This window comes from Hoplias malabaricus, chromosome 3, assembly GCF_029633855.1.
Source record: "Hoplias malabaricus isolate fHopMal1 chromosome 3, fHopMal1.hap1, whole genome shotgun sequence".
In the NCBI taxonomy this organism is placed as follows: domain Eukaryota; kingdom Metazoa; phylum Chordata; class Actinopteri; order Characiformes; family Erythrinidae; genus Hoplias; species Hoplias malabaricus.
Genome location: NC_089802.1, coordinates 41771554 through 41797527, shown reverse-complemented (window position 1 = coordinate 41797527; position 25974 = coordinate 41771554). Strand labels below are relative to the sequence as shown.

At 40.1% G+C, this 25974-nt stretch overlaps 1 long non-coding RNA gene across 1 annotated transcript; it reads left to right on the top strand.

Annotated features, from left to right (window-relative positions):
• The first annotated feature begins 10940 nt into the window (after positions 1 to 10940).
• On the top strand, positions 10941 to 25535 carry LOC136690661 (uncharacterized). The gene is made up of 4 exons (XR_010801742.1): positions 10941 to 11335; positions 14145 to 14269; positions 24929 to 25035; positions 25426 to 25535. It is a non-coding gene; the product is annotated as an uncharacterized lncRNA (long non-coding RNA).
• Positions 25536 to 25974: the final 439 nt, after the last annotated feature.

The following is a 25974-nucleotide window of genomic DNA, read 5'->3' as shown; positions in this document are numbered from 1 at the left end:
GTCCACCTCTGGTTACAACTAGCATCTAAATTTAATGTCTTTTTTCCGCAAGCCCAGAATGGTCATCACAGGAGAGAAATGACATGGGCACAGCTTTTTTCTCTAAATCTGCTGATAGAGGAGTCTCAGTGTGTGCATGGTCAGGCTGTCCAGGGTGAAATAAATCAAAGCAGAATCAGAGCTCTGAGTGTGCTCCATGCACAAGTATTTTTCTCTCTTTTCTAGGAAAGGTCAGAAGGTCAGGAATATAATGAATATTTGTAAATGTCCAGCTTTGTTTGAACGCGGTCATTACAATCAAAAACACACACATACAACATCAGTATCACATCACACTGTTCACAGGAGACAAAACATCAGAAATGGCTGCCACTCTTGCCACTGTGAAAGGGGGTTAAGTTGTAAACTCTTCCCTTGTTCTGAATAATTTTGAAGTTATAGGTGTTTAAAACCCAGATTTTAATACTGTGACTAGCAGCGGTGTGAAGGCAGCTTGTATGAAAAGCCACTTTAGCAAACAACAAAATGTACCCCACAAATATGTCCCTTACTCAAACATGTTGACAGAAGATGCTGAAGGCCGCTGTTAGTTTGATGTCCACACTTGGTTTAACAGTAAATAGCCCAGCATTAATTAAACCCTAATGCTAAGTAGCTGGCTAATGGGTAATAAGCGCTTGGCTAGTGGACGCCTGCTTGGAAAATATCCTTGAACAAATGTGAAAACAATGTAAATGTGCCTATCCAATTTAGGCTGGGATGCTAATTGTTTTCCAACAGCTGCAGTGGACTATCTCTGAGCGCACTGGAACATCTGCCGACAGATGAGTGCGAGCCCAGCATGGACTGGATTGTTTGATTTGTAATGAGTTATTTAGCCATCATTTCAGATTGCAGGCCGTAATACTTTTAATATTTCCTCCCGTTCAGCGCCCATCGTCCATATGGACCAGGATAATGGAGGGATGATATCATCACTAAACACTGGGATAGGACGCTCTGAAGACACTTAAAAGACCCCACTGTTTTGAACGGTGGTTAGAACTGTTCTTTTGTTTTACACAGCCGTTCTGTGAGTATTTCTTTACTTGAAATACTCCATCTCTTTCTGTTGTTCTACAAGGGACTGACCTCCGAACCCAACTAAGAACTAAGCAAACCACAAATATGGCATTAATTCTCTTGAACTCAGTCATTTAAGAACTCTTACAAGTGTCCAAAGTCTGCTTTCATCTCAGAAATAGAAGTCTTAGGTTTAAATCTTTATTAACACAAACGTAGCATCAGCACGTTCTTATCAGAGCACGGTGACATTTATTATTAAATGTAAATATGTCCTTTGCACACCCATTTACGATCAGCCATAATGCGACATAAAAATAGCACAGAGCACCCACCTCACTCTGTGAGTGTGTGTGTGTGTGTGTGTTTGCTTCCCTGTGCCATCCGTAATGATCAGAAATACAGGCCCACCTAATTGCTACAGACAGAAATACATGCATTCTCTAACTGCATTTGAAATGTCAGACAGCATCCCTCACTTATTCTAATGGGCTCTACTGCATCTGCTTCCACATTGTGTTAAAGTATTCCAGCAATTAACTGACAATACAGGCATTTTTATCTCTCTCTTTCTTTTCACAAGAGTGAGAAACTTATTTACAGATGCATCAAGGGGCTGTGGCCTCAAAACAACAGCATTTCGTCTTGTGTCGGTCACCGAGGGTTTGATTCGTCTACATGACCAAAGTGTCCCGTATTTATGGTGTTTATAAATTCCAGTGCAAAGACATTTTGACATGTACACATTCCTCAGAGCAGGCTATCGTTTTTTGGTCACTCGCTTTAATGAGTGGACGGTACAAGCCTAACAAGGTTTTGCTCTGCTTTGCAAATATGAGCCATGGCCATAATGAAGGCCCTGCGAAATGGTAGATTAAGCGAAGCCGTGTCATGTGATGGGACTCGTTTGGTTTCGCAACACCAGATGTTGCTTTGTTTTCTTTGATTCCTGTCAAGAAATGCATATATGCGCTTATTTTCATTCAAGCATACGACTGACATCCACGGCTGGGCCTGGAGCCGCACTGTTTCACTTGGCAGACGCAGAAATTCAAGCCTTGCCCCACATTCAACCTCACCCTCTTTGTTTCAGAGCCCTTATTGTTTTGGATTAGCTGGTAGGTTACTGGATCTTTCCCCAGTACATACCTGTTTTGCATGCCACTGTTGCTTTTTGGCCTGACAAAAGTGTCAACAATTAAAAATAAAAGCTATAAAACCTGTTGTCCACGTTGGCGGCGACTTGGGTCTTGCCCAAAAACATCATTTTCCTTGGCGAGCCTTGGCTAGGCCCTGCCTGCTACTGCCTCTAGCCTTTGTAGTCACAGACCAGAAACAAATTTTCACTCTTCATGAGCCCCGTCACTTGGAATTACGGAGCTAGACAATTTATAAACACCACTTTCCTCTCCGCCCTGGCTCGGATACCTGTTTCAAATTAAGAGTCTGTTAAAGTTATGGACATCTTTCAAAAGTTCACGTGTTTCTTGTTGTTTTTTTTTTTTTTTTTGTAGGCCTACGCAGTCTGCATTTCTCCAAGAGTGAACACATAATTACCTCGTCTGCAAAAAAGCTTAAGAAAATGTTGCAGGCGAAGGTTATTCAAATATAATAAGTCAGGAAAAATGTCAAAGAAGGATTTGATAAATCTGCAGACGGCAACAAAGGTTGGGGATGGGGGGTGTTCTTTGTCTCACAGAACCGTTATCACAGGAATTACGTTCAGACAGGTTTCAGGGACATGACCACTGGCCAACAGACACACATTTACTACTGAGCGTGTCAAGGTGGGTGTCATTTGCATGAGCCTCATGAAAGCGCTCTTTCTGTATCTCCCAGTGTAAACAATGCTGAGAACACATTAGGACTCGGAAAGTAAAATTTCAGGATGTCATTTCTAACTCTGCTTTTATTAGAGAAAATAATATTCATCATTACAAACCCCTCAAATCCCTCCACATTGTTCCCATCTCTAAATGAGCTCTGTCATATCCATTTATGCATCCTGACAATCCTTTAATGTAAAGATACTTTTTAAAATTCCAGACCTACTCTAAGTGCATGAAGCCAATATGGAGTTTTAACACAAATGAAATCATCTGAAATCTATGGAGAAATCTGATGTGTATTATTTTGAGGTATTTGTAAGACAGACCTGATATTAGAACAGAACTGTGGTCCTGAAAGTACTGTCAGTGCCATGCTTCAATTTCCTCCCACCGTCCAAAAGCACATGATGGTAGATGTGTGTGTGTGTGTGAATGGGTGAGTGTGTGTAATTGTTCCCAGGTGTGAGTGTGAATATGTGATATTGTTCACAAGTGTGAGTGTGTGACTGGTTGAGTGTTCACCCAGGTGTGAGTTTGTGTTTGTGAGTGTGTGAAATGATCCACAGAGTTGAGTGTGTGAGTGACCGGGTGAGTGTGTGAAGTGATCCACAGAGGTGAGTGAGTGAGTGACTGGGTTAGTGTGTGACTCCTCACGAATCAATTAAAATGTAAAAATACGGTGAGACACACTCACATAAAAAATTAAGAAAACATCTTGAAATGAGTTAAATCATCTCATAACAGTCTCATTGTAATCTCAGTATGAGAAACAGTAGATAAAGCAACCTGATTAAAATATATTTTACAGTAGAGTATCAGTAAACGAAGGGAAAACGCCACACGGAGCCTGGCAGAGATGTACAGGTGACAGCAGGAGAGAGCCAGGAATACGGATGTGTGTTTTGAAAAGGGGAGGAGGAAGAAGAATAGGAAGAAGAGGAGGACGGGGTGAATAAAGAGCAAAGTTTGCAGTTCAGTAGAGGAGAAAGAGACGAAACATCTCGCTGCCTCTCAGTGCTGGCCTGGCTTTAGCTCTGTGTGCGCAGCATCCAAAAGACAGACGTAATTTTTTTTTCTTCAGCGTCAAAGTTACTGAACGGTAAATGCTTCCCTGAAGCGAAGGATATGGTAAACTTCACTGTTTGGTGGATCTTTCATATCAACTCATCACCTGCCTGAGAGTAAATTCACACAAAGAGCACGTTTCTAATAGAGTGTGTAAAGAAAAACTTTTATATTAATGCCAAACGACTTCAGCACAGTTTTCTACTTTTGGTGCTTGGTGGTTAATGTTGGTTCTTTAGTTTCTCCAATGGAAGCTTAACCTCTTTAACTCTGTTATCATAATACTGTCAGTGAATGGCAGTGTTAGTTGTGTGTGAAGTGTGTGGACAGTGTTGAGCTGTTTTGGGGCTGATATATGAACCCTATTTCCAGAAAAGTTTGGACATTTTGTATTTTTTTTTAATTTACATTTTGTAAATTTGACACAGTCCACTACTGTGTGAATAAATGCAAACTGAATGTGTATTACTCAAAGAGGAAACTGTATATTAATCTTGCAAAGAAACGTTGGCAGATTATTAGTTTTCCGTTTGTGTTTGTTAAAAACAGATGTCAGATTACAAATGAAAAAATAATAAAACATCAGAATGTTACCAATGAAAAATGCAAAAGCCAACAGCTGTGATGGCATGAGGGCACCTAGTGCCCACGATATGATCTGCAGATATGTGAAGGTGCCACTGATGCAGAGCCTCATTCTGCATGAGTTATAACAGTGTGGGTCAAAAGACACAGAGTGTGTGTGCTTGAATGTCCTGCCTCTGTCTCCTATTGGAGGTTTATGTTGCATCATGAAGAGGAGAATCAGACAGTGGTGACCACAGACAGTTGATCAGTTGAAGTCTTCTTTGCAAACATTGCACTTCCAAAACAGAAAAAATGAAAATCTTCAATTTCCAAATGTTTAAAATGTAGAATTAAAAGAAATGTTGATGTAAACATGACTGTGTCCCGTGTTTTTGAGTGTGTTCCAGGTGTCAGTTTGTAAATGTGTTTATATTTAACCAATATAATTAGGCTTGTCATTGAAAACACTGAAAATCTTTTCTTTGCCCTTTTGTCTTGCTCCATTATCTTTGCTGGTCGAGGCGATCAAATGGACGACCTTCTGTTCCCGCTTCTCTGACCGTTATATATAGTTCTACATAAAAGTGCCATTTTTTAAGATGTGAAGCACCGCATGGAACTGGCTTTAAACTCACTGACTATCTTCAGGCAATTGTGCTTATTTTTTGAGTTTTCAAATTACAGGTTGATTTAGTGTACGTGTACTGCGTGGGTTTCCTCCGGGTGACTGTCTGTGAGGAGTGTGGTGTGTTCTCCCTGTGTCCGCGTGGGTTTCCCCCGGGTGACTGTCTGTGAGGAGAGTGGTGTGTTCTCCCTGTGTCTGCGTGGGTTTCCTCCGGGTGACTGTCTGTGAGGAGTGTGGTGTGTTCTCCCTGTGTCTGCGTGGATTTCCTCTGGGTGCTCTGGTTTCCTCCCACACTCCAAAAACACATGTTGGTGGATTGGCGACACAAAAGTGTCCATAGATGTGAGTGTGTGTGTTGCCCTGTGAAGGACTGGCTCCAGGGTGTGTTCCTGCCTTGTGCCCAATGATTCCAGGTTGGCTCTGGACCCACCTCTACCCTGAACTGGATAAGTGCTTACAGATAATGAATAAATTAATGAAACCTATTTCAATGTCTCTGTGTGAAATAAACAATTGTCGGTCACGGGTTGAAAGGAGGATCAAAGAATTGAGTCCCATTGGTTTCCAAAATAAAAGTCCCTGCTGCATCTTACCATGGCACATCTTAAACACTGTCAATTTTGCTCATTTTCTGAGTTCAAAATTAAAACAACAAGCTCTAAATAAATAAAGGCTGCCTCTCTGCAGAATTCATTCTTTCCCATTTCAAACAAAACAGTAGTTAATTATGACCTTAAGCCATGGCTTTGATGCTTTTCAAAATTGCTCTCTCTCTCTCTCTCTCTCTCTCTCTCTCTCTCTCTCTCTCTCTCTTTCTCACTCATGCTCACACACTCCTGGAAGTGTTTTACTTCAGGTCTTGAGCTACACTGGCCCTGTGGCTCTCAGCAGGCTTCCTCAGCTCCTGAATCCTGTGTGAATGTTCCAGAGGCACAGTTCCGGGTGCTGAACATTAATAAAACGGGTTCATGCAGAAACTTGGACACGAGTCATAATGAAGAGAGCCAGCCGGGCTAAGGGATGGTCAGCTTGGTGGGTTTGTGTTCATAAAGGTCTGGAAGGTCGGCTCTGCCAGAAAACAACCTGTTGTGCTTATGAATTAATTATGGTTCATTGTAATTATTTTTCTGTTTTTATTTTTTTTTACTGAGCTTTTTGGAATGGCCTGTTGTCCAGGACTTGGCTCAATAACAAAGCTTGCAAGTGCTCATCTCCTTTTTTGACCAATGATACCTCATTTGTCATTTTAATATTCTCTTAAATGAAGAGCATGTGTACGTATGAGAGAGAGAGAGAGAGAGAGAGAGAGAGAGAGAGAGAGAGCATTAAGCTGCTGGTAGAGTTATAGACTGTGACATGAACACTGTTAATTCCACTTGGTCGTCTGCCCTGTCTTTGTTTGTGTAGATCAATGCTATATCCAGTCCCATTCAACATGTGATCGGCCATTTATCCACCAGGAAAGACTTACGGTATGCTTCTTATTTCTCTCTACTCTCACATGTGAAGATGTGCTGAACGTGTGTGTTTATGGTGAAAGTCATACACACCCACACACTTTGCTGAAACCATATGGACACACAGCCTGAATAATGCTCAAAGCTGGTGTTCAAGCTCAGACATAGATCACTACTAAGTACAAGTTTAAGTGAAGCACACACACACACACACACACACACACATTTTAGGTGCTTTATTTTGGAGTAACATTAAGGAACAATATTATAATCAATCTTAATTTTAGTTGAGTCTCTCTCACTCTGTGTGTGTGTGTGTGTGTGTGTGTGTGTGTGTCTGTGTGTGCGTGTCTGTGTGTGTCCTCACACCTCATGGTTTCAGGGGAAATGCAAGAATTTGTTTAATTCTGTGGACTTATCCTAAACTTTATCATAACTACTGCTACCCTAACCCTACACTCACCTCAACCCTAACCCTAACCCCACACTCACCTCAACCCTAGCACTAGCCCTACACTCACTTTAACCCTAGGACTTACCCTACACTCACCTCAACACTAACCCTACACTCACCTCAAACCTAACCCTACACTCACGTCAACACTAAGACTTACCCTACACTCACCTTAGAGGAACAATCTTTAACATTGATACCAAGCATTTAAAATCTGAGCTATAATACAGTTTCATAACAGTGGAGAGAACTGTCAGCCTCCTCCCCCTCCCCTCCCTCACTCCAGATGACCAGGTTGCCAGTTTGAGGAAAATTGAATGAGCAAACAAGAGTTTAAGAACTTGGACTGTAATAACTAAGAAGAATATTTACAAAAATAAAATTGTTCATCGTTTCACTAAAGCCGTTTCCCTGCATTTACAAGCCTTTACTGTCCAAATCCACCTGAAAAATTTCAACTAGACAAGGCTGGTGTTACTTATCCATTTTCCCTTCCACCATAAATGTCGTTATAAACAAAAGTTGTTTTGAAACACTTCTTATTTCCCATTTTATTCATTCACAACACATGACCAATTGTACATCATGTCACTAAATTATCTACCTATTAGTGAAATGCTTATATTTGCTGTGTACTACCAAACTTGATTTCTCCATTCCACCTTAAATAGGTGAAAATGTCAGGCTTTTCAAACACAATTCTTACTCCTTAATTTGTTTAAAACACACACACCACAGAAGAACACACATGAATCTACATTTAAAAAAAAAAAAATAAATAAACAATGGTATTTACACTTTACAGTCAGGTTATTATTCACCTTCTTTGTATAAAAAACACAGTCCTGACACTTTTCAAACGTCGTTACGGCTCACTTTCTTTATATAAAAACACAACCTATGGCCTTAACTCCTTTTAATCTATTCATAGGCGTCTGTACTGGTAAGCTGTCTTCACTTTTCAAACACAAGGCTAATTTCCTCTCATTTTTCTCCATCTCTGGTCATGGAGATGTTTAGAAGGGGAAGGGGGCTTTTTGGGTCCGGTAAAATATAACATTAACTCTGTTCACTTGGACATTTCATGGCTGTGAGACACTGTTTGTAGACCTGGCCTCTCAGTGGACTGTAAAATGATTGGACAGAGGGCGGGACACAGGCAGGATCTCGGAGGGCGGGATCATAGGAGCTCCGCACCGGACTAGGCACTTCTCTAAGAGAAAATACTGCTTTAGCAAAGCTGTAAGAGGCAGCAGTATTTCAGCTTTGACTGTTTAATTTAATGTCTATGATCACACTTATGACTAAATACAGTAAATATCCTACAGATTGCTCCTTTAACCCTAAGACTTATGCTACACTCACTTTAACCCTAAGATTTAACCTACAGTCACCTAAATCCTAACCCTAACTCTACACTCACCTTAACTTTGTGAGAAAACATTAGGTGACTCTGAATTAGTCAAACTATTTAAACAATTTTATTTGTTTATTGTCATGTTCATGGCTATTCTATTTCAGATGTAACCAACAGTCAGTCTTTTTTCTGCTCAATGTTTTTAGGCTTTGTAATAACAGCAACGGAATACAGCCTGCTCATGCCACAAAAAAATCACACACACACACACAGGGTCTGTAATTGTTTTAACTGACGTTCCTCAAAGCCGCGCCCTCGCCCATGTACTCGGCTCCTGGTCTTCTGTCCACACTCATATGTTTCCCATCACCGTGGGCTCTGTGGTTCCCTTCCTGATTTCTCTGGCCTGGAAAAAGCGAGCTAATATGCTGTGATCTGCAGCACCGGCTTTGATGCCGGACCTTTCACAAATAAACCCCCCCTCGGCGCCATATGGTTTGCATTCATCTCTTAATTTATTTGCTATAAATGTCTGTTGAATATTCAACTGGGCCAGCACGTGTGTAGCCAGGCCTGGAAAACAGAAGGCCTCAGAGAGCAGTTTGTGGTGGAGTGTGATGATTATATTTCCTTTTTATTTATTTATTTTATCTTGTTTTTTTCAATCAACACACATGGAGCGACCCAACAAGGCTCCGGGCCTGGGCAGGAGAGCGTCCGGATAAACAACTAAATAAAACTCCAGGTCAGCGGCTAAGATACTGAGTACTCCTCCCAGGTTGGGGCCAAAGATCCAAATGTAATCATAATAAGGAGTGAATTCCACATCAGTGAGCATGAAGACTAACAGCTGAGGTCACCATGACGCACTGAAGCATTTTTTCCTGTTGAACTCCAGATCGGGTTTCCACAGGGTCGACACCATGTTGCGCAGAGTCTCGACGTGGAAGTGAACTTTTCCGTGCTCAGCACAGTTTCCGATGAGAGTGTCCAAGTTTCGCGGAGGCCAGGCGAAGCGGGCTGTCATGCTTTCAGCGACTGAACCTCCATGCGTGACACTAGAGCTTGGCAATGTTTGTTTAACATCTCACAACAACAGATGGGCAAGACACACCAACGTCTGACACAGCAACGAAAACCCTCAGACCCCCCCATGGCCTAGTGGCAGTTACAGGAGGGTACTGGAGCCTACCTGGAATCATTGTGTGCAAGCAGACAAGACACTCAAGGACAATTTCACACACTCACCCAGTCACTCACATACATCTGTGAACAATGTCACACATCACCCAGTCACTCACACACACATGTGACCAGTTTCACACACTCACTCAGTCATTCACACACTCACACCTGTGGACAGTTTCACCCACTCAACCAGTCACTCACACACACACCTGTGGACAGTTTCACACACTCACCCAGTCACTCACACACTCACCCAGTCACTCACACCTGTGGACAGTTTTACACACTCACCCAGTCACTCACACCATCACACCTGTGGACAGCTACAGGAGTGTACTCGGGCCTACCTGGATTCATTGTGCGCAAGCAGACACTCAAGGACAATGTCACACACTCAACCAGACACTCACACACTAACACTTGTAGACAATTTCACACACTGACCCAGTCATTTACACACTCACACACACCTGTGGACACTTTCTCACAGCCAGTCCACCTACCATCATGTCTTATTGAACTGCACCTGGAAGAAACCCACTCAGACACAGGAAGAACACACCACATTCCTCAAAAACAGACAGACAGGGGTTCGGTCCCTCAGGCCTGGGACTGTTTGAAGAGATGCTGGAGTCCAAAAACCTGTGGCCATATGGTATATATATTTATAATGCTGACTGTTTCTCACTGATCCACTTTCACTTTGACCGCTGGGAGTAATCTAGATGCACAATTTAACCTTCTGTGAAGTTTCTGATGTGGCATTCCTTTACTCTTGATTTAGGCTTGATTTAACCATTACAGCTACACACTTCACCCACTCTTAACAAGGCATTTACCAAGCCTACATTGATGTACTTTCATGATGTGATATATATGTTCTACAGAACGAACAGCTGCCTTGGTCCTGTCCAAACAAAGCTGAAAATTTCTGTACCACAGCTGCGAGCTCCTTCAGGAAAATGCTGCTCACTCACTGGGGGTTGCCAGGATTTGTGGGTTAATCACTCATTCTGCTTCAGGAAATGCAATAATAGGCAACTTCTGATAAAGAGACAATGTTTAAAATGTTATTTATATGTTTGCTAGAAGATAAAAGGGTTGGCATTGCATTTGTTCAGGCCCATCAGCAGCATCTATTTCGATTAAGAAAATATTTAACAAAAAACCGATGAGGCTTCCTTAAGAACAGATATAAAACTATTGTATTGACTGTAACGGTCATTTTTTTTCTTTGCCGGACTGCCACAGAAGAGGAATTTTCGCTGACTGTCCGCTAATATTGAAACGCGCATGCGCAAGTAGGAACCGTTAGTTCAGCCGTATTTCACAGAGAGAACTTAATGTGGCGCTACTACGCCGTCTGCTGTTATTTCAGTTATATTTCACATTCCAGTTCGTGAACTAAAGGCGGTGACCAAACGTCCCCTTTTACCCGGACACGTCCTCTTTTAGGGACCTAAAAAATGCGTCCGGATGGATTTCTAAATCGCCAAAATGTTCGTGATTTTGCTGTCTGCAGGTTTTCCTCTGTCCGATTTCTTGCCATAATCCCTAAATCCCTCACTGAAGAGTTCACTTTGACGTTGTTGAAAGGTGAGCGGAGGGTTGAAGTGTTGAAGGGGTCAGAGAGTTAGAGCTGAATTGGGACACACTCGCCCCGCCCTCCACCGCGGAGCAGCTCAGTGTTTTACTGGAGCCTCCAACAGAAATGTGTTGAACGTTATTGAGGTAATATTTATCATAGTCTCTTCTTTATGTTTGGAGAATGTTTCTGTGATGGCCTTTTGTTTCTAAACAAAAAAGTTATCTTGTATGTCCCTATAACGACACGAATACACAGACCCACCTCACCGTTACTGACTTTCTGACGAGTAAAGTAGCTACAGCTGCACGGCTTTGTGTTTAAATTTACACGAAAATCTCCAGATTATTAAAGAACATCAGAGCAAGGTGTTACTCAAAATAAACAAGTCTGTGGATTAGTTGCAGCACCGTTTTATCAGTCGGACTCTTAAATAAACATCTAGTTCCCAGCGATGCCCTGCTCCTTTATCGAGTGTAGATCACTTGGTTGATAAAATGTCATGGTTCTTGTTTTTAGAAATGTTCAAAAACGTAAATGTTATAATGTTATCTTATTGGTTTCTGGTAAACGAGTTGCTTTAATGGCGTCTCCTCACGGTGCTTCAGTTTTGTAGCTTTGAATGAACAGAAAATAACAGTCTTTCCCTGATCTCTCACACACTGTCAGAACTGACAAGATAAACTATTTCTATAGTTTGTTATTATTTGTTATTATTGTAAACAAAGACATTGATGTGAAGCACCAAAGCTTCTCCAGACCTTCCAATGACAAGGGGATGTATTGTGGGCTTTTCCTGTTTCTGAAATGCCAGAAACGCCTCTGTGACAACGGCTACATGGCTAATGGCGGTCCGGCTAAAAGCAAGTAAATGCGCCTTGCCCGGACATATAGCTTTATAATGTCATTTTGTAAATCTTCAAGTATAGGCCTGTATTTCTTTCAAAATCTAAAATTCCCAGCAGTGCTAAGCTGATATAATTTATCAACTTTACTGCACACAAATACAGTACAAACCAATGTAACTCAGCCTTTAATTCTAATTAGAAATCAATTTCTTCAGCTGGAGTGTGGTGTGACTTTTGGTTTTATCACCTCTCACAGCTTTATTTCATAAAGTTAAACAGTGTGTTTTGATGTAATTTTACAACTGAATTAAACATTTGAACAATTTTTAAATGTATTTTTTAATATAAGGAGCTCTGCTAGTCCTTGAGAATAAATTAGAGCATGGGAATAAAGCTTGGGAATCATTTATTAATGTGTGGGAATAATTTAATAATGTGTGTGAACTATTTAATATGTCATGGGAATGGTTTAAAATCAAACTGAAATTAAAGTGAAACTTATGTTGTTTCACTTTAAATGAAATGTGCCGTATTAACTTAATAATGTGCGTGAATAAGGTGCCTTTTTAAGTAATTCCCACACGTTAATTTGCATATGTTATTAAGACATTAACACACATTAAATATCTCATTCCCAGACGTTCAGTAATTCCTATGCATTATTAGAGCATTGACCTTAATATTCCTTAATTTATTTTGGAAGCATGTTGCCAGCAGAGCTTCAAACAAATGTGAAGAAAACAACAAGATAAAATTGATCAATTTAATTTAGTTTTTCTTCATTATTTTCTTTTTTTTTTATTGCAGGAGAATTTTTTGTCTCAAAAAGGGAAGAAACCTGAAATGACTAAATAATTCAACACAACAAGAATAACATACAATATGGTTTATAGAGGTACTGGGGCATTAGAAATGGAGTCTTACTAATATATTCTTTATTAATTGCTGCTTTGGCAACATTACATGATATAAAATTTTTGTTCTTTTGATTATTTCAGTTGTGTCAGGCTGTTTTATCATTTTTAATAGCTCAGCTGTTGGTTGCTAGGGGTCTTCGTATCACTTTAGACAAAACTTGACATTGAGGATCTTTGCAGCTGCTCCACTGCATCCCTGTTTAATGGAAACAATTTCTGTAGAGATAACACAAGCCGTGTGTGTACAATTAACTATTCCAAGCTCAGTTCACTATTGTGAAGTGCTGGATGGACATATGTGGAACTAAAATGTAGGCCTATTTTTTGTAGATCATTTGTAGTTAATTGAAATGTGTTTATTTTACAGCAAGCAGAAGGACCACTGGTATTGCCTAATGATGTCTGCTGCTTTACATAAAAATCTGTCAGCAGGATTTAGGTGTGGAACTAGTCATATTTACAGTCAGTTATTTTTAGTTCCTCACATTTTAGGCTGTTTTTACTGTATACTGTTGACGAATTTCATAATGAAATGCATCGCACACTTGTGTCAGTGATAAAAGAGCGGTTAAGGTGCCACATTGATCTTCAGTCTCCTTGCCCTCTCTGTCTCTTGGGGAGAGAAATTGGGTCTATTGACTCTCCTGCCCGACTCTCTCTTCTTTTTTTTTTCTCTTCCGTAAAGCGGAATGGCCTTGTCAGGGAGGATTAATTGGGGGAGGCCAGTGACAAGCTGTCCGCCTGACACGCCCAAGCCGTTCTCTCCAGCTGTAAACAATAAGGGTGTGGATTAGTTTTGAAACAATGTGTTTATTTAAAAAGCTCGCTTCCTGTAAGGCACTTGACAGCCTTCCCATTAATTTCGCTAGCGGCGACGCCAGTTCAGAAAAATGTTATCATTGTTTTGGAGGAAACACAGAAAACACCCAAACAAAACAAACAAGAGCGCTTTTTGAAAACGGCACTCGGTTCATGAGAGAGTTTTAAGCATTAGTAAAACTGATGGGAATTAAGAGAATAACCAGAACAACCTGGAATCACTTGGCCATTTTGTTTAAAGCTCAGTTCTGTGTCTGTTTGATTCTTATTTACAGTTGTAGCAGTTATTAGGGGAAAATGCTTAGGAGAGAGCTTTCTTTCCTTGCACCTTTGCTAACTTTGTTTCTTGCCCTGTTTTTTTGTGCCTGTAGGGATTAGAGTGCCGTGTGCTGTGTGGAGAGCCTTCAAGGTAGAGCCCAGAGCACCAGCGCCCAGAGCCACATCCTGTCCAAAAGGAACAGCCTTGCACTTTTAAACAGTGTGCCGAAACAAAGCAGTAAGTGCACAACAAAGCCACAGTAAGCTAATCTTAAAGCAGTGAAGGTGCAAGTTAGGTTTGACCTGTTACTTCTTTTCATCATGCACTCTTAATATTTTCCGTAAGAGATTATACTTTATGGTCTAGTGGGCTAATATTAAATGAGGATTTAAAACACCATGTAGGTCTTTTGAAATCTATAGGATGTTCTCCTTAAACGAAAATCCATAAGCGAGTGTGAAAACAAGACCAGCTTAGGCGAAGCACAAATCGCCAAAAGCCGAATTTCAGTCAATTTCACATCAATAATACTTAGGCCTATGCTCTGAACTCTGGAAGTTTTTTTCCTTTTTTTTGAACCGATTACCAGCCTTAACCCCTGCAAAATGAGTTCATTCCTTAGACTGACAACTGTGAACAAACATAAAAAGGGTATTAAAAGGCACCGGCGCAACCTATCCTTTGACGCGGAGTGCGCAGCATAACAGGTAAACTTGGAGGATGGTGTTTAAGCCCCTCTTTAAGCTTGTTAATCCCACCCTGGTACAGGCGAAACCCGCTCGGCTAGATCCCTGTCAATCTCCCGCCTGGGCTGTTCTCTGGATTTACATGCATTCGCTCTAGTGGCGCGCATTTCTGCTTCGTCCCAGGTTTTGACTTAAGCGAAAGGGTGGGGAAATCTAAACTTTCTACGCTCCATCCACTTGCATCTGCTTTTTTTTTTTTTGGGTGTGGGGGTGTAAGGTCTTATTTACAAGCAAACATGACTTGCTTATGGAAATTGACTCCTCAGTTCTGTCTAGAGGCCAGATGCTAAAAGGGGAAAGGGAGGTTAGCTGCCTGTTGTACGATAAGCTGGCAGAACCTATCAGGGCACCCCCCTCCTGCCCCCCCAGCAGCACTCCGCAAGCAGATAGCGCTCTGTATTTCTGTCATGCCTTTATCGTCAGCTGAGGTGAAACTAAACCGAGAGGGAGTCGAAAGGGGGCCATTTCCGCGGATTACCCGATGCCAACTTTAATTTCAAAGACCAGTGGCGTATCCAGGGAAGGTTTGCGAGGCTTCGCTAGCCGCCGATTGGCAGCGGAACTGTGGCCGATAAGACTGCGGCCCGCCGCCGTTCACCCGTGCTCACCGCCGGGACCCTATTGATCTCTGAGCCTGTGATTCATTTCACAAAATACGTGGTGAAACGGTGTTAGAGCAATGGTGTGGTTCCTGGTTTAGCCAGCTTAGAGCAGTACGCCAACTTCTCTCTTTCTCTTTCTGCATCTCTCCTTTTCCCTCCCAGCTCCTCCCCTCTATTATGAAGAGGAAGACAGGAAGCACACTGCAGGAAGCGGCAGGATTTGTAAGGAGTCATTAAGGAAGGAGGTGACAGTTCAAATGAGCAGCTTTGAGGCAGTTACAATGGCGTGTTCAATGCCAAAAGGGAACGCTGCCCGTCTCGCCACACCTCTGATCCACACCGAATTGGCCACAATACCATCATCATACCGTGATGGATGAAACCTCAGTACAAAGTAATGCCGCAGATTTACTTTCCCCAATCGATTCCAAGGCAGGTTTCTTCCTTGCCAATTTGGAGGCCTAATCTAACAAAAAATTCTGCATCTGGGGCAAAGACTGTTAAATGTTCATAAGAAACCTCAGGGAATCTTTAATATTTGTTAGATGTGTCTTTGGATCACCACTCATATTGACTTTTTTCTTTTTTTTCTGGAAACTCTCAAAATGTGAGAATCATGCAATAACATAAGAGCCTCTTATTTTTTTAATATCAGTGGGTATTATTATTAGAAATAGCATTTCAAATGATATGTCACAAGGGAGCAAATATCATTTACAAATCACTAATGACTTGCAAACACTCCTCTAGCCTCCGGTGGAGTATGCAGCCGTATGCACAGTATGGGTGCGAGGCATCGAAATAAGAACCAGTGTGAGACATTTCGGTGTCCCGGCTTTAAAGCGGCGACCCTATTTTCCTCCCCTCCCTGTCTTAATTCTTAAAAGCCAATCATTCAAAAGCCCCTCATTATTATGCATCACACAGAAGAAGCCCGTTGGTCCTCTAATGGCTTTGTGCTGCTGTTTGTTCTGAATATGCAAATGAGTGCCTAAAATATGTACATATCCCGCACTGAGATGGATGAGGTTTTGGTATTAATTATTCAGGAGGCATTATCATTATTAGACTTTGCATCTTCTATTAGGGCAGATCGAAAAAACCCTCACCTCGTGCCGGACGGCCTGTAATGAGTCATCAATAAAACATTTTCATAATGTCAGGGAGACACAAGTGTGGGCGCTTGATCTAATTTTACATCAACTTTCCTGGTCATTAGTTCAATATGGCATGAACACCATTCTATTAAACACACTGAGGAGGAAGAGCCTCGCTTTATCCGCCCCGACAGTCCAGACATTTTTTTTTTAATGCATATTAATGGTTTAGCTTTACACACAATTGAGAATACTTCTTAAGGGAATGGTATTCACAAGTCACAGGATTCCCAGGTTGTAGAATATATCCAGATATCTTCATATACATAAACGTGACACCTTCCCTTAACAGGAATGGAAAAGTAAACTAAGTTTCCTAACATCAGATCTCTGCAAGTTTGAAACAGCAGCAACTTTGAGACAGAGATTCACATGGTAATAGAAAACTGCTCAGTGGGAGTTGGAAAGCAGGCAGGGTGTGGCTTTATTGCCACTGAGACGTGATAACTTAATGCAAATTGTAACTAGTTAAGCACAGCAAAATAATATGATACCATTGTCTGATGCAGAGTGGTATTATAGTGTTAGCATGTGCAAATAATTACATTTTCCTCTTGATACAATTACATTATTTGTTCTGCCCGTATTATACACCAATAAAAGCAAACATCATATTAGGATTCATGGCACTTTTCGCATTGCATTATCAATATGTGGAAATAATTGTCCGCTGAGAGATTAAATTACATTATTGTGTATCTTTTTCATGCCTAATAAATAATGATGGATGGCTTTTATTTTCATCACCACCTGCAACCATTTTGTCTTCTTCCCTGAATGTTAAAAATGAAAAAAAAAAGGAGCCAGAAGTAGATAAAGAGAATAGGAGGTGGTTTTGGTCGTGGTGGGCGCAGGAATAAAAGTAAAGGAAGTTATGATTCTCAAAGGTTTGCCGACTCTGGCATCTTCGTGTTTGTTCCTGGTGGGAAAGCATAAACACACAAGGTTTTTGTTTCGGGGAGTGACAAATTGAATCTTCTCCACATCCGTACGGACTTATTTCTTTATTTTCATTATGAAAGTGCTTGTTGAGACAAAAATTAGACCAGGGTTTATACTTAACTGTGAGCGGAAGGTTACAAAAATGTCTTGAAGTCAGAGATTATATTCTTGACAGTTTTCCAAGCAAGACTTTACTTACCTCCTCTAGTGCCCTGTATGTCTTACTGCTGATAGATATATTGACATTACCTGGAGGCCCTTTGTGACGGCACGCTGTATAAATAATACCATCGATACTTTGCTGAGTGACAGAGAGATCTATCAGACTTTGGTTACTAGTGATCGCCTCACACAGGCAGAGTCTTAGATTAAGCCTCCCTATATAGTGGCATTTTACTGCTTTACAGTTCCATAGTGGACCAAATTTTTTTTCTTTCTCCTGTTCAATTTTAATCAGTGCATTTGCACTTTGTTAAGATAAGAGAATTGATTAGTTACCAGCTTCAAGAAGCTTGATTCTTAATTGACTTTACCCCTTCCCCACCCCACCCCAAACACCCACGTACCTTAATAGTCAATACCGCTCACTCAAACCCCTGTTGCGTTTGATGCAATTGTTGGCACGCTGTTATGAGAGATAAAACAAGGTAAGAACGTTTATAGTCCGAGTTAATTGGCATCAGAGAGAGAGTGGGGAAAACAGGCCAGTGTTATAACTTCATAACTTCTTAAGTCATGCCTTGTGCACAGCTAGGCGTTAGACCATTGTAAAATTTACATTTTAATGAAATATTTGAATAAGTACTTGAAATTCACTCTAGCAGGTTTCCCGCTCCTAAAACCAACATTTCGTGTTTGTGTTTTTGAATGGCAGCGTCAGGGAAATTAACATGCCAGTCATACAGATTAGAGGAGCATCAGTGTAAAGTCAGACACTGCTTCAATCAAGGTTCACTGCAGGTAAACAGCAGCCATGACATATTTTAATGACTAGGGTTAGTTTTTTTTTTCTTTTATTCCTCCCCCTTCTTGCCCCCCACTGAAAAATCGCCTTAAATCCAAGATGAAATGAGAGAGAGGGAGAGTGTGAGAGACAGAGAGAGGTATTGAGATCCTCAGAACTGTGCTACTTTATGTATCATTAAGGGGTATATTAACCATTTTTTTTCTTTTAGTTTAAAAAGTATAAACTGCTCATCACTAATCTTCAAAGTATTTTAAAACAACACAGTGGAAACCTGCTGAAAAGCTTTAAGAAAGAAAAATAATGTTGACGCGCATAACAGCTTAAAGAAAACGTAGAAGACGTAGGTAATTTAAACGTATACGCTTAGACTTAAGTGCAATAAGGAGAAATGATATATAACACCTATCACACTGATTTGTTTATTGTTTGTAGACAATGGATTCAAAAACCTTAAATGAAAAAAGGATTAATTATATGAGCAAGTTATTAAGATTACACCCTGCTTCTCAAAAAAAAAAAAAAAATAATAATAAATATAAGACTCAGAGTGAAAGCTCTGTATAAGAGACAAGACGTATTACAGATTGATGTGTGTTGTTGCACTCCATTGTTCACTGCACTCCATTCAGTGGCTGAAAATGCATTGACCCAATATTAAAGATGTTTTTTGCAAATGTACTCAACATGCTCAGATGATATGTAAATGAAAAACAAACTTAGTCACACCCGTTAATGCATGGTGACATAAAGCCTAAGATTGTAATTATTCATGTCGTTTGCATCACCTAAATTATTCAGAAATGCTTTGTGAGTATGGAAGGTGTAGGGGAAATTAACCAGAGTGCAGATTGGTTTTTAGTGTTCCTTAGGATTATGCAACCTGAAGATCAGGGGTCATAATGCGAAATAATGTTCTTCTAATAAGCAGTCTTTGAGAGAGGTCTAAATGTACATGAATATTCATAGTTTCAGCTCTATGGATGTGGTTTAAAAAATGAAAGAAAAGTCCTAAATTGTTACTAGTCTTTGCTTGTTTTATTCTCGTCAACGACATTTTTGGGAGAGATCTTCTTTTAATTGTTTGCCTGTTGTAAATAATCTGGATTGTAACTCTCCATAGCCTTTGATCTGTTTCAGTTTACACGCGTCTGGATTTCTCTTGGCGAAGGTGGCAGACAGTGATGGGCAGCCTTTTCAACGGCAGGTGCTAATTGAAACAAAACAAGGTCTGATTAGCACAATGTCTGGCAACCTATGATCCAAACAGTGCTCGCTACACAATCTAAAAAAAAAAGCCTCCAAACACAAGAGGCCCTGAAATAAAGTGGTCATCATCTAATTAAGCCAACATGTTTTAATTACTGGCTAAACCAAGCAGCACGGTGTGTCAAATTAACTGATGTGCTAAGTGCCAGTCTGCAATATCAGAAAACAGACAAATAATTGGAATCTAATAGCAGCCAGGTCTGCACGCCAGCGCCTGCAGCAGCCCAACTTAATAAACAAGGTCTTTTTTTTTTTTTTTTATTTTACTTCAAGCCCGTGAACAGTAAACGCTGCTGCCTTTGCTAATTGCCACGCTGCAGAGTTGGGAATTTGCCAGCTTGGACTATTAAAGGGAAGCTCTTGTGTGGATTGCCGTTGCGCTGCCACGCTTTAATTAGAATGAAATGAGAAGCAGGAAAGGAGTTTTGTTACCTCAACTCAATATATGTAAATAAGATAATGCACTAATCTGTCCATTTCATTTGTAAAGCCCCACGCTGAAGGTGCGTGCCATAATAAGAGCTCGAGTAGCACTTTGTAACTCTAGTAGACTGCTATGAACGGGATGAGAGGCAGGTGGAATTTATTATTTTGCCTTTTGAAGCTTATTTAACAGGTGTTTGGCTGCTTAATGTGTACACCGAGCTGAAGAATGAATGCTAATGCGGGAAAGTTAGCACATCCAGATCTTTTAAACTAAAGTGAACTTGGATTGCAGTGATGATACGCTAAGATATTGATTGTGGGATGAACACTTCAGCTTTTTTTGCGCCTTGCATTTTCTCACACTTGCATGTTTTATGACAATTCCATTTGAAACTGGAGGTCATTAATCAGTGGGCTATTATTTCTTGGCTACATCCCAGGCATAATAATAATAACTCTCTCTTATTACGTCTGGCATCCAGGACGATACATCCTGTACAGTATAACAATGTGCTTATGGGCCGTAATGCTGAGATTAGTTATGACTGTAGGACAATACGTGGGACACATGATAGCACTAGATCAGATGGCATAGAATTAAACCGCGTACAAGTTTCCTCGTCTCTTTAAGATCAAACCTCACAGTGTAATAGACTGTCACGGTAATCCTATCCACATCAAGAGAAACTGTTCTAATTTGTATTTTCACGGGTGAACAGAGAACAATCCCACTCCTGTGAGATGCTAATATCTCAGAGATAACAACGATGAAATTAAGGAGCCCAAAAGCGTGATAAAATATCACCGGTAAAAGGACCGGCCATGATTTTTATATTGTTTCCTTTAAATCTTTCCTTTGAGTGGCTTTAATTAATAATATACCTGATGACATTTATGCGCTGGAGCAATAAGCTAAGCGGGAAACAATTTATGTCACCTAAAGCTTTTTAACGAATCAATGCAACTATTTGTAATTGCTTGTTTCACAAGATTAAAAGTGCTTAGGCCTGATCCCTGTCTGCTGTTTAGTGGCTAACATGACCCTGCACTTCCGCCATAAAAACGGACTCCTCATCATTAGCGTTTAGCTCCATTGAGAAAGCTATATCGCTAATATTTTCTGGAGTTTTAATGCAGGAACAATTTATAGCTGATCAAATGCAGTTACCTAAATTGCTGGTGAGGAGGGACAGTTTAACTGTCTCTTTAATTATGACAGAATTTAATGTGCGAGCAGAGATGGTGTAGCAGTGGCTGCAGCTCTACAACACGCAGGTGACAAACAGGGCCGATACGGGCCTAGGACTCTGAAACACTGATGATTCCTTTATTAAGGTCTGATGAGTGCACTCTGGTTCTGTTGGGATGTCTGTCTCTCCTTGACATAGATGTGAATTCATGTTATGTACACTGTCAGAAAAACTGTCCATATGGTGGTTTCCTGAAGGGTACATGTACAGTACCTGTAATTAGGGATCATAGTTGTATTTTTGTTTTGTTATAATGGTAGATTTCTAAGTTGTGTTGATTTCATACGCCCCGTTTCATTTCCAGGAGTTTTATTTTACAGTTTCTTAATGAAAGATTATAAATATTTACCTGTCCTTCTGGAAAAAAAAAGATGTTTAACACTTGAACACTACTGTTGTACTTTCAGCGACAATAATGTACCTGTACCATACCTTTTTTTCTGAGTGTGGTTAAAAAACAAACAAATAATCAAAAAAAGAACAAAAGCAAAATAAATAAAAAAAACTTAATGTATTCTCTATTTTTAAAGGATGAAAGCATGACTAACACAAGCCTGTGGTCCTGATGCTATAATTTGAGACTGTGAAAATGACAGTTCCCAGAAACAAGAGTAACAACCAGCATTTTTATTGCATTTTTATCGAACGCTCTTGTCAGTCGCCTTTAGACCGACTTTAACATAATAGTCTGTGGAAAACAGACAAGGGAGTGAAGGAGGGATTACAGACAGATGAAGCGGGTGATGAGCATAATCCTTTCTTTTAACAGAAGAGAAAAAAAAATCAAAGGGAGGAACTTGCATTACTGTACAGGTTTACAGCCTCAACAGTGATCAAGTGGTCTGATGGGCCATGACAACTCGTCGCCACTTCTACAGACTCTACTGTTAATCTCATGAAAGGGACCAGGAGGGTGGTTGCACAGCGAAGCGGAAAATATCACCGATAGGAAATGCAGAATCTATGTAACAGGGGCAGGGGGGGTTTAGTGTGGAGTGAGAGGGGGTGTTCTTAATCGAGCACACAAAGGTTGAGGGGCGTTTGCACCGTCTGATATTTAACTCAATGAGAGCATGGGAAAGAAAATGAGAAGTGTTTGTAATGCTGTGTTCCAAAATTGAAAGGTGCTCAATGTAAAATACTGTATTCACTTACTGTGCTTGGGGTCACCTAGCTATACAACTAGAAAGAACATAATGGTGATCAAAATATAGCCAACATTTTTAAAAAATATTAAAAACATGAGAACAACCCCAAACCAAATCCACAATGATTTCACCAGGTGTGAAGCTGAAAGTTGGTATGAATGAGCTCAGAATAAAAAATAAGAAATAAAAAGACAGCAAATTGTAACAAATAGTCTTTTAGTCTTTACATCTTGTCACTGCATATTTTCTTTTTTTTTTCTTCCTATTTTATATAAAATATTAGATACACCCGATACATTACTGACCACTTAACCACACGTCTCTAAGTCTTGAGTCATGCAAGAGATTTCCCTTTGAGGAAATACACCTGTCTGCTCTCTCTCTTTCTCTGAGCTCGTAATCTAGACCAGACAGACGCATGAGGCAGTGGCTGGACCGCTGAAAGAGGGAAGTATCAAAAACAGCTTAACACAAAGAGGGGGTGGGGGGTGGGGGACTTTGTACAAAAAAAAATGCTTTAGGTCAATGATAACAGACAAGCCTGTTTTCTATTTTACAGTTTTCAAAATCCAAAAATCTGGGATTATCCCCAAACTCATTCCCACCCCGCTCTCTCTCTCTCTCTCTGCCTCTCACTCTCACAGATGTCTGCATGTATGACTGACTTTTTTCTTCTTTTTTATGGGTAAAAAGCAAGGATTACTAAGTTAAATATATTTTGCCGCACAGTTTGCTATTCCAATACATACAGCAGTTTGTCATTGCTCATGTCTTTTTTTTTCTCTCTTTTTTAATAGTCAATACAAAGCAGTTGCGATAAAGCAAACATGGTGATACAAACATTTTTTTGTGTTTTGTTCTTCCAAAAAAGCAAAAGAAAAAAAAAAAAAAAGGACACAGGGTAATAAAGTGGATGTATGTACAACCTACTGGAATAAAAGCCCATTAAAGCCAAGCATCTAAGACAGCATACCATTTTCTGAAAGAAGGAAAAAACTGAAAGTATAGTGACTTTTTCTTTATATATAAAAAAATGCCTGAGGATTGGATTGGTTTAAAAAAAAAAACAAAACAAAAAAAAACGTGAAGAAATGGATTTTTTGCATTTTTATATCTTTTTTTTCTGAACTCTTTCTTAAAATATCATTTGCTACAGTTTTAGACTAAACATGCAGGACATACGTCTAAGTGCAACCGAGTGAAATGTGTTTTTTCTCTTGGTTTAATCATTCCCTATAGGTCTGAACTGAGGTATGCGTACTAACAGTTTTCTCATGCTGCTTCACTTTAGTAATGTCGAGCTACACATGCGGAGAATGATCTTATCTACCTGCTTTGTTCCCTCCCCCCTCCTTGTCCTAGAATGTCAAACTAACCCAAAAGAGATAGGCTTTGGATGAATGCATATCTTTCCCACAATTCCTCTCTGGCTCCCCAAGCCTAATCCACAGCTGCCTGGATGTTTCTTACTATTTCCCCCCAAGAACCACAAACTGCCGTACTCACTGAGAGGAAACACATTGTTAATTTTACAAAAGGAAATAAAATAACTGCCATTAAAGTACCTTGTACCCAGCTTATTAGTTGACAGGAGTGTTTTTTTAATATAAAAAGTAATAAGTTGACAGAACCTAAAACAATATCATGGTTAACAAAGGACAAAAATGGAACTCACTATTCTGGATTCACATAACAAGTGGCTTACAATCTTTTCAGAGGATTAAAAATAAAGACAACCCAAAAATAAAACAAAATGTCAGAACTGTATGGTCCAGTTTGAAGTCTGTATCTCTTTTCACATTGTGTTATGCAAATCTTTTCTCCTTCCTGCATTTTCGTTAATCCGTGGTGACAGTGAACCTAGTCTCTAGACAATTTCATTTTCAGAATTTATTTTACCGCCGTCATTTCCTGGTAAAATGCTCCCTTTTAGCTTTACGTTGGCCCAACGACAACATTTCTATGATATGGTCATGTGTTTATCCCAGTCTCTGCCTCTCCTCTCCTATTTTGGTCAAAGGCAAAGACTTGCAGCTGCCCATAGAACAACCCCTTTGGCTTTAAACTTCAAAAGTTGAAGAGCTCACCGATTTGTTCACCCAAAATAAAACACAGTCAGAACTGTGCTCTCTACTCGTTTTGCATCCAGTGGGAGAATGCAGAGGATATTTGGCCTTGTTTTCTATTGCATGGAACACAGAACATCTTATTTAACTTGTAGTATATCTTTGGTAGTCACAGATAACGGACACAGCAACAACTTAAAAATGAAAGCAATAATAAAATGTAAATAATAAATAAAAAGAAAGTGGTTGCAGTCTTAAATCAGTATGCAAAATTTGGATGAGCTGATTTTTTATTCTTTTTTTTTTTTTTCTTTTTGAAACTACAGGCAGTTGGGAATTAGAGCCGCTGTTTATTGCAGTCTTGCCCTCCTCCAGGTTCGTCTGTGGGTTTGACTAATGTGAGCATGGAACCAACTCCAGACCGGTTTCCAAGGTAATGCGGTTAGATGCATGTGGTTATAGTGGGCTGCCCTCATTGCTGTAATGCTCAGTGGTCATGGCTTCTAATACCAGCCTTGGCTTGTAATCCCTTTAACCTTTTTATCCCATGTGTAATTAATAATAACTGCTAATAACATAGGGAGTGGGCTGCTTAGTGATGTGGGGAAGGGAGACATTAAAACAACAGGGAATGCACTTTAAAGTCTTCTAGCATTGCCAGATAGTCCCTAAATTACAGAATGGAAAAAAGTGAAGAAATGCAAGTTTAATCTATGCTGACAGTTTCGTTTGGGAATCACAATTAGTTTTTGTCTAACTATTATCTCTTGGCTGCTGCTTCCTTCTCTTTTCTGACATTTAATTTTTCCCCCCTTCACTCCAGCATTTTTGATCAGCGATTGGGTTGCAGCTAACACACTGCCACAAAAGGGGGATTTTTGAAAGTATAATTTTATAATGATAAGTCTTAACCTGCTTTGATTTCTCTGTCATTCATTCCCTTGTGAAAATTAAACTTCATTGATGCGTGGAGAGAGAGCCTTCATTACGAGTAGTGCATTTGCAGATGGACTTCAACTGCTTGTGTCTGTCTGTATGTGTATGTGTTAAACTGAGGTGGAGATCTGAAATGTGGAATAAATGACAGAAAAATAATACATGGTGAATTGGACATTCTGTTTCCTGTGAAACAAAAAGGAAAGCAAGATAGGAATGAAACACCATGGAAAGAAAATATACACATTCATTATCAAGTGCTGATCGTACAGAATCTCCACAACAATGGGCATGAGGTCTGATCAGTTTCAGGAAACAAACAAAAATATCATATAGCAAATAACAGCATAGAACAACAGAGGGAACACAAGGTTTTTATTATTTGCCCTCAAAACACCACTAACTGAATGTCTCCCTGTGGTGATGGAAGCAAACC